General features: G+C 41.1%; 1 long non-coding RNA gene across 1 annotated transcript; it reads right to left on the minus strand.

The window, feature by feature from the left end:
- Positions 1-2,656: 2,656 nt before the first annotated feature.
- LOC116527401 lies at positions 2,657-16,584 on the minus strand. Its single transcript, XR_004258531.1, has 3 exons — positions 16,421-16,584; positions 15,802-15,803; positions 2,657-2,669 (listed from the first exon to the last, which is right to left on the minus strand). It is a non-coding gene; the product is annotated as an uncharacterized LOC116527401 (long non-coding RNA).
- Between the last annotated feature and the right edge of the window lie 1,126 nt (positions 16,585-17,710).

The following is a 17,710-nucleotide window of genomic DNA, read 5'->3' on the forward strand; positions in this document are numbered from 1 at the left end:
TACTTATTACCTGTGAGTCTACCTGCACTGGCAAGCTAGCTGGTCCTCGTGTACCCCAGACAGTAAACCATCTTAGCACACCTGTTCTGCTCTTGGCCTGACGCTCTTCCCCCAGATACTTGCATGCATCCTTTGCTTGCTTCATTCAAGAGTTTGTTCTAAATTCAACTTCAACTCCTCAGAGTGCATTTCAACACTCTCCTAACTACGAAGCTATCCCCCATCCACTGCTTCCCTATCCTGCACATAAGGGGCTTTCCTCATATGACTGGCAGTTCTTGATGGTATGGTCAAGATAAAGAGTGGGAGGAAGGAAAGCCTCGTGGAAGCTCCATGCTCATGCTGGTGTGGTGGGACCTGTCAAGTCTGAGTTTTACTTTAAGATATTTTGGGTGGGCCACTGGTCGGGCTGCCTTGATGTCAATATTTTCAGATCTGTTCTCTTGGTCTGAGCACATTCCCCAGAGAGGCATCTTACCTGTTAGGTACAGGCCAGACTGCCAGCTTTCTGAGAGCAAAGGAAAGGCATGAGGCTGGGTGGAAGAGGTGTCTTGGGAGTCAGCACTCTGTATTCCGGCAGTCTATTTAATTCCCCTGATTTTGATAGATCCAAAGGCTCTCAACTGTACTCCCAGTCCAGAAAACCTGTTTTAGAGTCTCTAGGGGAAGAAACCTTCAGAAATCTCGGAGAGAGGATGAGGGAGCAGCAGCAAGTGCCTTGTGTATGGTATAAAGGAGTCGGGAGATGTCAGTGCTTCCCAAACAACTTACGTGATTCTCCTTAATTTTGCAGCCTTCTATGCCCCATGAGCCAGAGATTTAGAGATTTAGTGCTGACAGTTCTCAACCATTTTGAGGATTCTGAGTGTAAATCGGGTTGGACTCTCAGGAGAGCCCCCACTGAGGTACAGGAGTATATGGGTAAGAATGCTCTTCTAGACAAAGGCAGTTGTTGAGCCCACGGTGGCTTTGAATGAATTATCAAAGGCACTCCTTCTTCCGGGAAGACACAGCCCCTGGCAGGGTGTGATGCTTGGCTGGAGAAATGTGTGTTCAGGATTTCAGCTTCAACTCAGCCTCCAGGTGGGCGTCTTTTTGCTGTAACCAAGCCACACACAGCTGCAGGCTTTCAGCTTCCTCCATGATTGACCTGTTTACACCTCGTCTGTTTCCTTGCATCCATTTTCAAGAAATGTGTTGCTGTTGTTGTTCTCAATATTCTTGTGGATTTATGTGCTCTTTGTAAATGTCTTTTTTATGGGATTTTAGCAGGGTGCTGGGAAAGAATAAAATTAAATCAAAGGGTTTATTAACTCAGAACGATGCTCCCTCTTCTGAATGCCTGCATTTTCCCATGTTGTCTGATTTCCTGTTTGTTCGTCATTATGTGGAAGGTATCTGTGTTTGTTCCGTACACAATTGTTGCAGACTCTGTCAAAAAAGGGTCTCATCTTGGTCCCTTACTTCAAGCCAAGTTGAAGAAAGAGGTAGAAATTTATGCTTCTAGCCATTAAGAGGAATGCCCAAAGACCATCTTTGAAGCTGTCTATTTTCATCCACTTTAGCCTTCACCTAACCTTTTAATAAGAGAATTAAATATGTTTATACTTTTTCATGTAAATTTCACACCCAATATAATGTTGTTACCTTAGATTTGCTTTCTTTTTTTATTCCCCTTTCCCCCTTTTTTAAAATTCTTTTATATATTCTGTATACTTTAATTTCCCTAAAGATTTTTTGCTTAGAATGATTTTTGATATGTACACTAATTTTAAATTCTACATTTAGGTGTTAATGTTAACCTGCAATTTATTTATGTAATTTTCTTTTTCATTTTATTAATTAACTAGAAATACTTTTGATACATTTTATCGAAAGATTACATATGAGGTTTATTTCAGAATTATTTAATATGAAATAGTAATTCTTTTGCCTTTATGATTATGTATCATTTAATATTGTGAAGGTCTGATCTTTTTTTCTTTAGAATTAAGTTAGGTGAAATTTTTCCTATGAAATCTTTCCTGCTAAGAACAGGGAGCCTGCTTAGCAGCCTGTGACCTACCCCCAACCCCTGGCAAGCATGGAAATAAAGAAAAATCTTGAGTTCTATGAAGGGAAATTCCAGGAAGTAGGTAGGCCTGAGAAGTAAATAAGCAACTTGATAAGAAGGTCACGGTAGCCTGAAACAGTAGCCAGGGAAGCAAATCAGGAGAATTGTTCCCTATAGAAACTGAAGCTAGCATCTTAACAGATGTTTCATATTTTAACATACACATATGTTCTTCAGAAACTCAGACCCCCACCAAACGAATCTGCTGGCACAGACCTCAGAGGAGGGGAAGATGAGGACGGAAGGTTGACTAACTTACTTTGTTCTAAATTTCTTCCTGAGGGGCCTAGAGGTCACGTACATGAACCAGAACCAGCATTCTTCTCTGATAACCCAAAATGTTTAGACAAAGCTTCGTCTCCTTAACCAATCACAAATCAAAAAAGCTTTGAATCCACCTATGACGCATGGCTCCTGCTTTGAGATGTCCCGTCCTTTAAAGTCAAACCAATGTAGAACTTCCATTGCTGATTTATGACTGCCTGTTGCTTCTTCCTTCCCACCTTTAAAAACCCTTACCTGTAAGCCATTGGCGAGGTCAGGACTGAAACAACAGCTGCTCAAGTCTCCATACTTGGTGGCCTGCAGATAAACACCCCTGTTTCTCCTGCTGCAAATCTCAGTGTAGATGTTTGCCTTACTGCACTGGCAAGTGGACCCCAATTTGGTTTGATAACATGGTGAAGTAGACTTTGTATTATATTTACATGTAAGATGTGTGTGTGTGTGTGTGTGTGTGTGTGCGCGCGCGCGCGTGTATTTGTGCATGCGCCTTGCTGAATTCTTTCTTTAATTTTGAAAGTCTAAATTTTACTATGATAGGTTGAGGTCTCTTTTTGTCTATGGATGGAATGGAAATACAGAAGACCAGCACAATAAAAAAGATGCCCAGACACAGAGGTCATCAGGGAATCTCAAAGTATCTGTAACAAGATACTTTATTTAAATTGTCAAGCATTTTTTATTGAATTCTAGTATGTATACAGAGAAGTACACATATCATAATTGTATAGCTTGATGGATTTCCACAAACTGAACACCTGTGTGTAACCAGCAGCCAGACCAAAAGCAGAACTCTGCCAGCTCCCAGGAATCCTCCCTGGGGCTTCTGTCTAGCTTTTGCCTACCCGCAAAGCAACCATGATCATGACTTCCAAAACCCTAGTTTAATATTTAGTTTGCAAACAATTTAAAGTTTTGATGATATGCAACTGATGACAAGATTGTGGGAAGAGTATATAAATACTCTTTATATTTATATACAAATTGCATATCAATTTTTGCAGATGTTTGGAGAGCAGCTAGGCAATGCCCATATTCTTAATTTTTATTTTTTTTTAAGATGGAGTCTCTGTTGCCTAGGCTGGAGTGCAGTGGTGCAGTTTTGGCTCACTGCCCTCTGCCTCCCGGGTTCAAGCGATTCTCATGTCTCAGCCTCCCGAGTAGCTAGGGGTTATAGGCATGTGCTACCATGCCTGGCTAATTTTTGTGTTTTTTGTAGAGACCGGGTTTCACCATGTTGGCCAGGCTGGTCTCAAACCCCTGACCTCAGGTGATCCACCCACCTCAATCTCCCAAAATGCTGGTACTACAGTGTGAACCACTGTGCCCAGCTCATCTTCTTAATTTCTCAGTTTTCCTTTCAGTTCATTCATTTCTTACTCTCCTTGTCCTCTTTAATACAGGTTTAATTGTTTCCTCTTACCTAATTATGATTCATCCAATCAACGTTTGCCATTGTACTTCCTCAGAAAATAGCCTTGCTCTTAGAGATGACTGTGAATGTTTTGGCCTGTGGTGTCTCTCAAACTCCTTAATTCCGTGCCGTCTGCCAAATATACCTTGGCTTAAAATATCTCTTTCAATGCCACCTTGTCCTTCTAGTCATCCTCAATTGCTTTTATTATTTCCCTAATAAATATTGAAATTTCTGCCAATTGCAAATATAATAAAGCTTCTCACAAATGGAAAAAAATGGAAATGATGTCTATGAAGCGTCTACTACAGCAACTAACACAGAGTTTTGTTTGAAATGTTAGTTTCCTTCCTTTCCTTCCTTTTCCTTTCATTCAGAAAGCCTCATTTACCCTCAAAACAGCTGTATACTGCATGAAAATCACTCTGAAGCACTTGCACCGTGTATAAAGAATCCTTTTCTCTTTCAGAGAAATGTTCATTGGTGCACCAAATTTTTAAAAATAATATTTTTGCTTATTATTTTAACAGTGATAAATGCAATCTGTAAACTTGGAGTTTCCTACAGACTAATTATACTGGGATGTTTCCCGACTAGTAAAATCCTCATGGTGTTTTACACTCTGGGACAAGAATCATTGGACAAGAAATGAACCTGCAGGAACTGAGGGCAGGCAACATGAAGCATTTAGACACAGGACACAGCGTACAGCATTCACATGTGTGGAGCACACAATCATGCATAGAAGTCAGAACAGGCTTCCCATGCAGAGCCTGCTGGGCTACACCCAGCATTTAAACATAGTGGCATTTAGCCTCATTCTTCCCGTTTCCGTATTCCTCTGATATGATTTCCCTGCAGGTCGCTGTGACTTAATTTGTCTGACAACCAAGATTTTGCTACAGTGCCCCAGAAAATATTTACTCTGTTAGTGGCCTAATTTTCTGGGATCTAGAGAAGTAGGCAAGAAGACCAAAAAAACTGACATAATTCTTCAAAGCTGCACTGTGAAAGGATTTAAAGATATAGTTGTGGAGTCCATGAGGATCATTAGTAGCTTAGACACCAAAATGAAATAGCATCTTGCACTCAGAGCAGGCTCTTTTCTCTCTGTCGTTTAAGGAGACACGCTAAATGCCCATGCAAGGACATACACTTTGAGGTGTCTTTTTACTTTCTGGTTGAAATGGATTTGTACTAAACTCCTTCATCTGCCTCTTGCTGTACTATTCCATCCGACTTTTAATTTATGTATCTGCTTATTTATTTATTACCGAAAGCTTGGAAAATAATCTGCAAATAAATAGCCCTTTCAGAGATCAATTCCCTAACTAGGGTTTCATTAGTACCTCTGTCCCCCATTTTCTTTGCTGGAAGGCAAAGCTTTATATGATGAAGTTAGTAACTGACAAGTCCTTGGTCTTTCAGTTTCACCAGCCATTCTTCATTTGTTTTACCATCATCACTAATGTCAATAGAACCCCTTCTTGGCTCTCGATCTTCTGAGCCTCTCAAACACTTTGTGACTTTAGGGATCGTAATAGTACTCTATGACTATTTAGAATGTAAGGGAAATTAGAAGCTGTGGTGTACGCCTATAGTCCCAGCTATTTGGGAGGCAGAGGCAGGAGAATCGCTTGAACCTGGGAGGCAGAGGTTACGGGGAGCCAAGATGGTGCCACTGCATTCTAGTCTGGTGACAGAGCAAAACTCTGTCTCAAAAAAAAAAAAAAAAAAAAAGCAGCAGCTCAGCTTGGAAACAACTATTTTTTTATATACACTTGTGATCTTCAAACTTCAATTTTCAGCTGCTTCTGGGATATTACCATTCAAATGTTCCCACTCTCTCACTTCAAAATAAAGACACCTGGAACTCAACTGCCTGTCTTTCTGTCTCCTAAAACCAGCTTCTTGTTCCCATTTCCAACATTATTCTGGTTAAATTTCCCAAAGGACTGGTGATCTGACCTGGAATCAGAAAGGGACTGAGTAATTTATTTTCTTCTTCATTGGTTAGAACACGATATTATTAGTTTCTAGAAGGTAGGAATTACTTTTTATGATGTGTATCCCCTGCAGTGACTTGTAAAGTATCTCAGTGAATATCTGTTAAGCAGATGATTGATTAGAATGCTGTGCTAAGTGAGCCAAAATATTTTGCTTCCCGAATGCAATCATCTGTTAGCTAACAATTGATAAGATAATGTGAATATATAAGGTCCTACCCATGTCTGCTACTACCAAAATAATTCCATGTGCCTGCCTTACTAATGGTGGGTGGGTGGCGGAGTTCCTGGTTTCTAATTATTAGTTTTGGTCCTGTTTAACCAAACTTTTTGGGTGGACAGGGAAGGAAATAAATTAGGCTTTACTAACATAATTGCAACTGGCTCTTTGGGAGTAAAAAATACAAAAATTTACCCTGAGACTATCTTCAATCATGGGATGAACATAATAGTACCTGAAGCTACCAAGAACAAGATAAAACAAAGCAAACCAAAATCAACAGCCCTCATTTCAAAAGTGCTCAAACTTCCTTATAAATGTAATGATTCTGTGTGCATTAATTACTTTGTGCAATACACCATTAATGAACTGTATATAGCCTAAATTCTTCAAAGGCATTTTTTTTTTCTGAAATAGAATGGATCTTCAGAGACTCTACCCTACAGTGATACATGAACTTTTTACTTTGATGCAAGAAATATATCAGTAGAGGCTTGCTGAGGAGTGCCTGGGAATTAACACTCTATCCTTTAAGAATTACCCTGGAGTCCTAAATAATTAGTCAACTATGCATGTTTTTCTCTAGCTTTCTAAGCTAACTATATTGCCATAGGAAGGTAGGCGGGCAGGATTAAGGGCTTTGCTATCAGATGACAATGGCTTGAATGCCTCCGATGCTAGAAAGGTGCCATGGCTACCTTGTGTGAAGTTTGTAATGGAAATGATAAAATGTGAACTGCTTGGGAAAATGACCACCTTTTCAAATGATTGTTGTGAAACCTATTCGCGATGTTCCCGTTTATTGCAGTTTCTTCTTCCAAGCCCAGAATTAACAATCAAATGTGTTTTACTGGCTATCTAACATGTTTTTCATTAAAACAAGTTCTGTCTCTAACAATAATAAAAAATCTGTAAATGAATCTACTTTACATGGTGTGGAGGCTGTGTTTACCCTGACAATTCTTCTGTGTAGATCCATGTCATTTATTCATGTAATTAACCATTTGTTGCCATGATTATTGTTGTTCAGCAATTACAATCGAGCACCCACAAAACAAAGGAAAATGCTTGTGCTAAGGAAGGAGGCAGTAAAACCATAAATAAGAAAGTATACGAGGAGTTCAGAGTATAACAGCATAGCAATTTAGTACATGTTGCTAATCACCAAAATAAAAGCAGAGGATTAGAAATGTCACCCACCCATCTTACCCCAGTTTACTCCATCCACATCGGCCACAGCCACAATGCACATGAGGGAAGGTTTTCACTTCCTCAGACTACCTGGCATCTGGATCTGGGCCTCATTTTCAGCCTTGAAGAGCATTGTTCAAAGTCTTTGTCTCTAAGTGCCCTCATTCTTCTCTTTCATACTCTTCTCCCGTGGATAGATCTTACAGATGGGTCTTTCTAATAAAGCACTTTTATTGCTGCACATCTGACAGGATTTTTAATGGGTCCACCTACCCTTCCATTGCACAGAATGGGGTTTAAAACTCATTGTACTCTTTACCCAGGGCACCATTTCATAGCAACTATGACTCCGTCCCACTGCTTTTAGCATTCCTGATCACAACCATGACACCCTCTGGCATGCCAAGTACAGCAACATACAAATGCAAACAGGCAAAGAATTCAGGGGAGACCATCTGAATTGAAGACCTGGCTAGTTTTCCTCCTGGCAACTGTGCCTAACCCACTTTTTCTGAAATCGAAAAAACTGCTACTAGGGAAAATATAACTTCACGGAAGGCACAAAGGTATTGAATGTGCAGCATTCTACCTTTGGCTATCAGTCAGCATCATGGGATTCTGTCCTTTTTTCTACAGGTTTCTCCAGGGCTCCTCCACAGAGAGCCCAACGTGAAACCACAACCCCCCCATTCCAACTTCCCACACCAACCATGTGAAAGGAAGAAATAATTGGGCATGTGGGAGAGAAAGATGGGACTTCGGCCAGCACCGCACTCAGTTCTACTGCCAGTGGTGATTGAAAGGATATGGGTTGGAAAACTGTTAATGAATCTTCTTGCCACCTTAAGAGTGACTTAAAATGCATCAAAGCAGCCCACTGGGTCTTCCCAGCACTAGAGGGAATATGAGGGGATGGAGTAGAGGTGATTTCTGCTCCATCAGGGATGTTTGATGTGTTAACAAAGTGCGAAGGACTCACCTTCCCACCCTGCACCATTCCCAGATCAGCCAGGTTTAATTCTCCTACCCTTAGTAGTGCGGAGCCCTAGGTCCTAAACTCTTGGCTCCTTGCTTCACGTGTGATCTGGACCCCACAGCTTTGTTGCTGTTTCTGTCTTTCCTCCAGCTTTTGCAGTCAGTGTGGTTTCTACTGTTTCTGAGTCTTCCAGCACTAGAGTCTTGAACTCATGCTGCCTCAGGAGTGGACTCCCAGCCCTGGCTCCTTCTTCCCCAGATCCTTTTGCCCCTTCTCCCCTTAGGGTTAGGACATTCAGACAGGCAGCAGGTAATAAGGTGCTTGTCATTTAAAAGTGTGAGATTAGAATTGTCAAATCAAGGCAATACTAGGCCAAGATAAACTCAGATGCTTTAGTTTTTTGCAACAGTGAGAAACAGTTCCAAGAAATCGGGATGGCTTATAAGAAGAACAGGATTTATTGCTTAAGACACATGAGGGTTGTGGATGTCTGGCACCCAGGTTGAACAAAAAGGTTCTAGATGAGCACTGCTGTTCTCATGGCAGAGGGCAGGAATGCAGAAGACCCTGAGCCATCTTTACATCACATTTACCATGTGATGTAAAGCTTCTAGCAAAATAAAGCTAATGCCGTGGACATTTATAACTCCTTGGCTAAAGCACAGTGGGCCAAGTCCCTCAATGAGGTGATCTCATGTGCTCCTTCCCTAGGATGTGGACAGATCACAACACAGGGTGAGGATGCATAATCCTACTGTAGAGAAGAGGCAAATACTTGGAAACAATATTATGGGAAACAGGGATTAGGGGAGGGCAAGAGGAATAAAGAACCCCAGTTACTAGATTGAGGTACCAGCTGGGTTTTTTCTGCACAGAATAAGCAGTAACTCTATTATGGACTTTCTGTGAATATTTTTTTTTTATTACAAGCAATAGGTAGTAACTCAAATTAGCTTAAATAAAAAAGGAAGCAATGGGTTCACATAACTAAAAGTCCAGACAGAGTTCAAGCATGAAAGAGCTATGCTGGCAAATGTTGTCCCTAGGAATTGCTTTCTCTCTGTTTCAGGCAGCCTCTTTCATACAGTTTCAAAATGGCTTAGGAAGCTCCAGGCTTCCAGTTTACTGACTTAGCAACCCCAGTGGAAAGAAAAATGCCTGTTTACCAATAGCTCCAGAACTATCCTCAGGTTGATGCTGGTTGGTTCTGATCATCTGGTTTGATTCACATGCCCAAAACTGGTTCATCTGTCAAGAGGGATGTGATTGTTGCATAGGCCAGGGCCACGTGTTCACACTTAGAAATGAGAGCAAAGTCAGTCGTGCCTGGAAGCAGGTGCATCAAGACTATGTGTGAGTTCTCCCAAGACATTTCGAGGTGCTTTTACCAGAAGGAAATGCCAAAAGTCCCACAAGGTCATTAGGTAGAACTGTTGGTTAAGTTAAATTTATTCTTGCCAGGCAAGGGAAAACACTCACAAATGCAGTCTCATCAACAAGGAAAGCATGGCAGGATTTTTACAGGACTAGTGTTGGGGAGGTCGGGTGGAACTCCAATGATGTCGGAGGGGGATTTTGGAAGTGGAGAATGAGTGGGCAGGTGGAAGGAGCTTTCAAAAGGTTGATAGTGGAAGACAGTGTGGGTATTGCTCAAAGACCTAAAGAGAGAACTATCATTCGACCCAGCATTAGTAGAAACCCAATTTCTACTAAAATTGTACTATTATAAGACACATGCATGCGTTTGTTCATTGCAACACTGTTCACAATTGTGAAGACATGGAATCAACCTAGATGTCCATCAGTGATAGGCTGGATGATGAAAGTGTGGTACATATATACCATGGAATACTATACAGACATAAAAAAAGAATAAAATCATGTCCTTTCCAGGGACATAGATGGAGCTGGAGATCATCATCCTTAGCCAACTAAAATGAGAACAGAAATCAAATAACGCATGTTCTTACTTATAAGTGGGAGCTAAATGATGAGAACACACAGACACATAGAAGAGAGCAACACACTGGGGCATCTTGGAGGGTGGATTATGGGAGGAGGGAGAGGATCAGGAAAAACCATGAATGGGTTCTAGGCTTCATACCTCGGTGATGAAATAATCTATACAACAAATGCCCATAAGTTTGCTATGTAACCAACCTGTACCTGTACACTTGAACTTAAAATAAAAGTTAAAAACAAAAAGGTTGGAAGACATGAAGTGAGTCTTCTGCAGTAAATCTTCAGTGGAATGCCTCAGTCCTCCCCAGAGACTCATTTCTACAAAGCAATAGTAGCAGTTTCCCTAGTTTGGCATTGCTTGTTGCCAGTGACAGTCTTGGTAAATATCCATTTCTTAGTGGGGGATAGGTGTCTGGCTGATTAAAAGCGCTTTTGTCCACCATAACTATTAAGTCACCTGTTTGACTAAACCCTTAATACCCCTCAGACCTGCGGACGAGTTAGGTCAGGAACTGGGTCATCACTGGGGGAGTTGAGAGGCAGCCTCTGAGTGGGTTTTCTCAGAGTTGCTCCATTGGTCACTGCAATCTCCTCACAAGCTTCCAATTTCATTTTTTTTCTCTGAACACTGTAGATAGGCATAGACAGAATTACATTTCAGAGGGAACAGGAAGAAGGTTCAGAATGTTAGAGAATCAGACAGACAGTAGATGGTGGTAGACGGGAAATACAAGAAGACAACGTGATTAAGGAGAAAGTCAAATCTTTCCTTTTAAAATAACCTGGGTTGGGCATGGTGGCTTACGCCTGTAATCCCAGCACTTTGGGAGGCTGAGGCGGGCAGATCACTGGAGCCCAGGAATTTGAGACCAGGCTGGCTAACATAGTGAAACCCCATTTCTACTAAAAGCACAAAATTAGTCTAGCTGAGCATGGTGGCGTATGCCTATAATCCGAGCTACTTGGGAGGCGGAGGCAGGAAAATCTCTGGAAGCTGGGAGGCGGAGGTTGCAGTGAACTGAGATTGTGCCACTGCACTCCAGCCTGGGAACCAGAGTGAGACACCGTCTCAAAAGAAAACAAAAACAACAACGATGACATCCCTGAGGCTACTATATGAAGAAGGCTAGGAGCCAACAGATTTGAATTAAAAAACCAAATAAAATACCATACTCATTGCTTTCAATGAGTACCAAATAATAATTTCTTCCTTTTTTGCTTATGTTAATGACTCTTTTCCCTTAAGCAGACAGAAATTTTGAGAAACTTGAAAAGGTCTCATTAATTACTGTGAGCTCAGAAAAATTTAATGTTCAGTGTTGCTGCCCCAAATAATTTTTGCAAGATGGAAAAAAACCTCTTTTTTCTTTCTTCTCTGACTAATATAAAATCTTATCAAACAATGCTGAGAAATAGGACTCAGGCCACTCCTGTGAGGTAGATGACACTGGGGACCTTGACAGCCAGCATGATGTGAGCAGCCTCTAATGACTGCCTTTTCCTGTCCGCAGGGTCTTGGACCTCACTTCCACACCCCTGTGTTTCTTAAATCATTCCTTTCCCTCCCATGCTTTTGGAAAACAATCGACACAATCAAATTAAGGGGCTATTGGCAGAAGCAAGGAGAGTCCTTTCTCTATTTTTCCAATGTCTCTCTGGAAAGGGCCCCATGTGGGCCATTGCATGCCTTGACTGTTGACAGTTATGATTCGGTGAATTCCATCAGCAAGGCTGATTCAGATTGAAAGCATCCCTCTATAGACAGATGAATTCTTGGAGAATGTTTTCCTGGTGTTTAATGATAGGGTTATATATGTTTGAATAAGTGAAGTTCAAATTTGCAAAACTTAAAAAACGTATATGTAGCACATACTGCTTCACGGTCCTCATGCTCTGAGTCTAGGAGTCTTCATAATGGTCCTGCTCTTGCTTTGCCTCAATCAGCACAATAGGCTGAGCCAGCAACTTGCGTTCAGTGTATTCTGCTAATGCGTGCACAGTGTGGCACCTGCTCACTTTCTAATAAGGGCACGGTGAGAAGCCTAACTGCTCCCCTGAGCACTGTGCACAGCATCATATCTTGCTTGGTGAGGCAGATGTTGGGGGCTACTGCCCTTTTCCACATTTGCAACTGACCAGAGAAATAATATTCCCATTCCACTGCGACCACCAAAGACACTGACTGACTGTTTTCTAAAGCTGAAAGATGAATGGACATCTGTTGAAAGAATTAACAAGATTCCTGATTTTATTTTTCAAATAAAAGTAGAGACATAGGTGTTGGAGATACGTATTTGGTTTGGAGTGCTATTAAGCTGCGCTTTCTGTCTTGTGACCTCTCAACCCATACCTTATTGCACAGCCAATCTTCCAATTCTGCATGTGTCTCTTCTGCCATTTTGAGGATGCACTGAAGCCCCAGTTGCCTAGACTCTCCTAGACAAGGGCAATAGGAAAGATAGAGGAAAAAAATCTGTGAAAATAATAGAATTACCACCTGCCAGGTATATTTTATATACGATAGATACTTCTCATAATAAGTCCACTTATTATTACTGTTAGAAACCACTTTGATTAAGTATGGGTGGAATTAGAGGAAGGTTTACAAGACTGAATTGGAAGATTTTGAAGTTGTCGAGGAGTCTACAACCCTGTAAGGGAGCCATGATGCTTCTCTCCTCCCACATCAGGCAGAGAGGAAAAATGACCAAAAGGTGATGGTTGTGGAAAAGAGTCAGGACCACCCTGCAATTAACTCATTGTCAGAACATGGACAAGTCTTTTTCTTTAAACCTGGGTCGCTTCCTCTGTCGAATGAGCACGTTCTCCGGGGCATCTCTAAAGGCTCTTCTAGTTCTAAAATTTGTTTATCATTTTATCTAGAGACATGCCCTCTAAAATAACTCATGAAATTTTTTATTTTTAAATACCCCATGAGAAATCAGGGACAATTATTTTTAACCCCACACCCTAAAGATGATTAATAAAGGAGAAGAAATTAATTTTGTACTTTACACATAATAACATAACATTAATGAAACAACCAGAAAGAAAGATCCAGAAATAGAATAGAATACAAATTCATAGATGACCTGACTTCCGGTCACTTCAGCTTCCGGCTTCAGCAAGGCGCATGTTGTAACGAATGAGAGTAGACTGGACTCAGGCCAACAGAAATCCAAGTTCCACTTCCACCTCTATGTGGCCCCAACTTACTTTCCTCCTTGTTTGGGAAGTGGGTGACCCCACACGACCCAGGAGTTGTTGCAGGATGAAAGTGATTCAGCTATGTAACTACTGTTCCATATGCTTGGTATGAAGGAGACTTTCAACAAATTGTCGTTTCTCTCATATCCACCCCCTCCTCTGTTTATTTCCATTTCATTCACTTTTCTAGGGGCCTCTCCAGCAAAACTTTTAACAAATGTAGGGCAATAGCCCTTGCCCATTACTGTGCTCTGATTATGTGCCTGACACCATGCTAAACCCTTTACCTGCATTTCCTTTATTTATTTATTTATTTATTTATGAGACAGGGTCTTGCTCTGTTGCCCAGGCTAGAGTGCATTGGCTCAATTTCAGCTCACTGCAACCTCCGCCTCCTGGGTTCAACAGATTCTCTTGCCTCAGCTGGGATTATAGGTGCCTGCCACCACCATGCCTGGCTAGTTTTCATATTTTTAGTAGAGTTGGAGTTTCACCATGTTGGCTAGGCTGGTCTCAAATCTCAAAATCCTGACCTCAAGTGATCCGCCTGCCTCAGCTTCCTAAGGTGCTGGGATTACACAGGTGAGACTCTGTGCCAACCTCTATTTCCTCTTTTAATATTTACAAAAACTCCATGTAGTAGACACTGTTTTTACTGTCCTCATTTTCCAAGGAACTCCTGTGTTTAGAGATATAGACTTCCTCAAGGTCATGCAACTAGTAGGCCCCAGATTTGAACAAAGTTCAGTCAAGTCCTAAAGTCCATGCAATCAGCCACTACTCTATAATTTCTTCTTTCCTATCTTAAGAGGCATAGAATAAGAAATGATCCATCGAAAATAATCGAATTAATATCCAACCAACTGTACTGCCAGACATGTAACCTAAAACCAAGAAGATATAGTTTTGATCGTGAGTCTTCGTGGACTGCAAATTTCCAGATAATTCTCCGGTATTCGATTTTTAGGTGAATTTCCAGGGTCTTCTGCCAAACACATGAATTCCAAGGGTTATGTATCACTATTGTGCTTTCTAAGATGACATTTACTAAAAGAAATGTACATCAAAGAAAGAGATTGATAAAGATTGAAGTATGATCAGTTATTTTTTAAGTTGTACACTCTTTGAAAATTGCATGCATGTTGCATTTAATAAACAGATATGTATTTTCTATTATTGCTATTAATAATATTTTGATTATTAAATTCATATGTGCCACAGTGAAGATGTGCAACTTAAGAGCTGAAAGATTTCTTACTGGGATGTGCATAATTACTTAAGAACTTTGAAGCAAGTTTCCTTCTTTACTAGAAAAAAAAATTAAAATGTTTTTATTTTGCCTAGGACTTCTCTACATTAAATTAATAGATTTTTTTTTAAGCATAAGGTTTGTTTAACTAGACAGAAGGCATAACATGAGGATGAGCATATGAGGGTGAGCATGACAGCACTTGCTCCAGCATGAGGCAGATCTGTGCTCCAGACCCAGCCTCACCACCTGCTAACTGAGTGATCAGGACATTTTATCTTCAAAATTAGCACAGCTAGCCAGGCGCAGTGGCTCACGCCTATAATCCCAGCACCTTGGGGTGCTGAGGCAGGAGGATCACCTGAGGTCAGGAGTTGAAAACCAGCCTGGCCAAGATGGCGAAACCCCGTGTCTACTAAAAATACAAAACTTAGCCGGGCATGGTGGTGGGTCCCTGTAACTCCAGCTACCTAGGAGGCTGAGGCACAAGAATCACTTGAACCCAGGAGGTAGAGGTTGCAGTGAGCCAAGATCCTGCCATTGCACTCCAGCTTGGGCGACAGAGCAAGACTCTTTTTCTAAATAAATAAATAAAAGTAGCACAAGTATTCTTAGTGCTATTGAGAGAATTGTGAGAAGAAATTAAATTTTGGGACCCCAAACTCACTTAGCCAAAGGGAAAAGTCAAGCTGGGAACCGGGTCACTCAAACCTGCCTCCACCTTTTGGTTCCTAAATGAAATGGCTACAAGATGAAAAGTTACCCATTTTCCACATAATTTGCCAACAAGGAAATCCCTGGTGAGCTGTTAAAACTTCACCATGGCAATGCTAATTGATAGCTTATCTTTACAGGTAGTCACCCTGGCCTGCCAGACACAAATGCATATCCATTGTTCCCCATGTTGTCTGTGTTATCTTATATAAAATGCATATTCCTCACATTTTTCCTGTTTTGCTTAAGTGAGAACTATGTGCTTCTCAATATCCCACCCTTTCCCCTTTAAATTTGGAGCCCTCAAAATCATCTTGGGAGAAAGGCATACACCTGTCTCCCGGGCACATCCTTAACTTTGGCAAATAAATCTCCAAAAGTGATTGAGACTTGTCTCATCATTTTCTTTTACTGACAGAATTAAATAGGCTTTCGGTAGACCTGGGGGCTTAAACAAGTATTACCACCACTCCCTCCTGCCACCCCATCAAAGTGGCAGCACTGAGATAAAAGCATATTTATTCTTCAGGGAAAACGGAATAGGAAAGAAAGGGACAGCTGATGGCACATATCAGCATATGTTTTGGAAGATATAAAGTAAAATAAAACTGGCAAGTGACCTAGCAGAGAAAGTATAATCTCATGTGTTTAAAGAAGGGATGACTAGCAAGAAGAAGGACTGTGCCACAGAATTCCAGAAAGGCCCAGGAGCTGGAGGCATGGCTGGGGAGCGGACTAAGTACAGAATCCTCTGAGAAGAGCCTTTATAAGGAACACCTAGGTCTGTAAAACTCCTCCTACTCCCATGCAGTCAAGTGACTAACCCTCTCCTACCCCAGCAAGAGAAGGGAAATGTATTATCTGCGGGAACCAGGCACACACAGCACAGAACTCAGAGCAGGTGTGGCAGAGGTAAGTTGAGAAAACAGGCTGAGGCAGGAAGAATAAGTGAAAGTCTACTTGCTGAAGGGTGATGCCTATGTGATTAATATGAAGATAGACAGAATGGGAGAAAATACTGGCAAATCACATATCTATAAGAAATTAATATCCAGCATATATAAATTATTCCTGAAACTCAATGACAAAACCCCAAATAACCCAATTCAAAAACGGGCAAAGGATTTGAATAGACATTTCTCCAAAGAAGATATACAAATGGCCAATAAGCATATGAGAAGGTACTCAACATCTCTAACCATTAGGGAAACGCAAATAAAAACCATAATGAGATACCACCTCACACTCATTAGGATCGTTATTACTAAAACAAACAGAGATCCCAGACAACTGGGGCCCTTGTACATTGCTGACAGGAATGCAAAATAGTGCAGATGCTGTGGAAAACAATATGGCGGGCTCCTCAAAAAATTAACGTAAAATTACCATATGGGCCAGGCACGGTGGTTCACGCTTATAATCCCAGCACTTTGGGAGGCCGAGGCGGGTGGATCACGAGGTCAAGAGATCGAGACCATCCTGGTCAACATAGTGAAACCCCGTCTCTACTAAAAATACAAAAATTAGCTGGGCATGGTGGCGCACACCTGTAGTCCCAGCTACTCGGGAGGCTGAGGCAGGAGAATGGTTTGAACCCAGGAGACGGAGGTTGCAGTGAGCCGAGATCGCGCCATTGCACTCCAGCCTGGGTAACAAGAGCAAAACTCCGTCTCAAAACAGACAAACAAAAAATTACCATATGATCCAGCAATTCTCCTTCTGAGTGCATACCTAAAAGAATCGAAAGAAGGGACTTCAGCAGATACGTGTACACTCATGTTCATAGCAGCATTACTCACAATAGCCAAAAGGTGGAAGAAACATGTGAAAGAGTCTTGGTTTTACAGTTTTAGAAATTACATGTGAAAGGGTCTTAGTCAAGGGAGTAGGAGGGGGGTGGGAGTTTGATCTTGTTTAAGTAAAAACAATGCCTTCCAGAAAGATTCCCCATACTATGCCAGCTATCTACAGGAAGGCGATTAAGGAGGCCAGTCGGCCAGCCTTTTCTTCTATTGAAATGCAGGGTGGAAGTTAAGGGGGAGGTGATCTCAGATGCTCGGGTCTCTTTCCTCAACATCATAAACACATTTTCAAATACAATTCTTGAAAGCTGATACAAAATAAATCAATCTACACGGAAGAGAACCAGTAGATAGAGATTTACGTGGCTCTAGACACTGGAATTATAACTCCTTTAATTACAGTCAAGTAGCTAAAAACACAGGATTGAATATTTTTGCATAGAATACAAAACCTAAAAAAATAATAATTGTTGAAAAAGAACAACATTAAAATCATAGAAATAAAAAATTGATTAGGGTTTACGGCAGATTAGACGAATTTTAAGAGAAAATTAGTAAATTTGATAAAAGGTCA

The sequence above is a fragment of the Sapajus apella genome, unplaced genomic scaffold (assembly GCF_009761245.1).
Source record: "Sapajus apella isolate SASKATOON/1434 unplaced genomic scaffold, GSC_monkey_1.0 scaffold54, whole genome shotgun sequence".
NCBI classification, from domain to species: domain Eukaryota; kingdom Metazoa; phylum Chordata; class Mammalia; order Primates; family Cebidae; genus Sapajus; species Sapajus apella.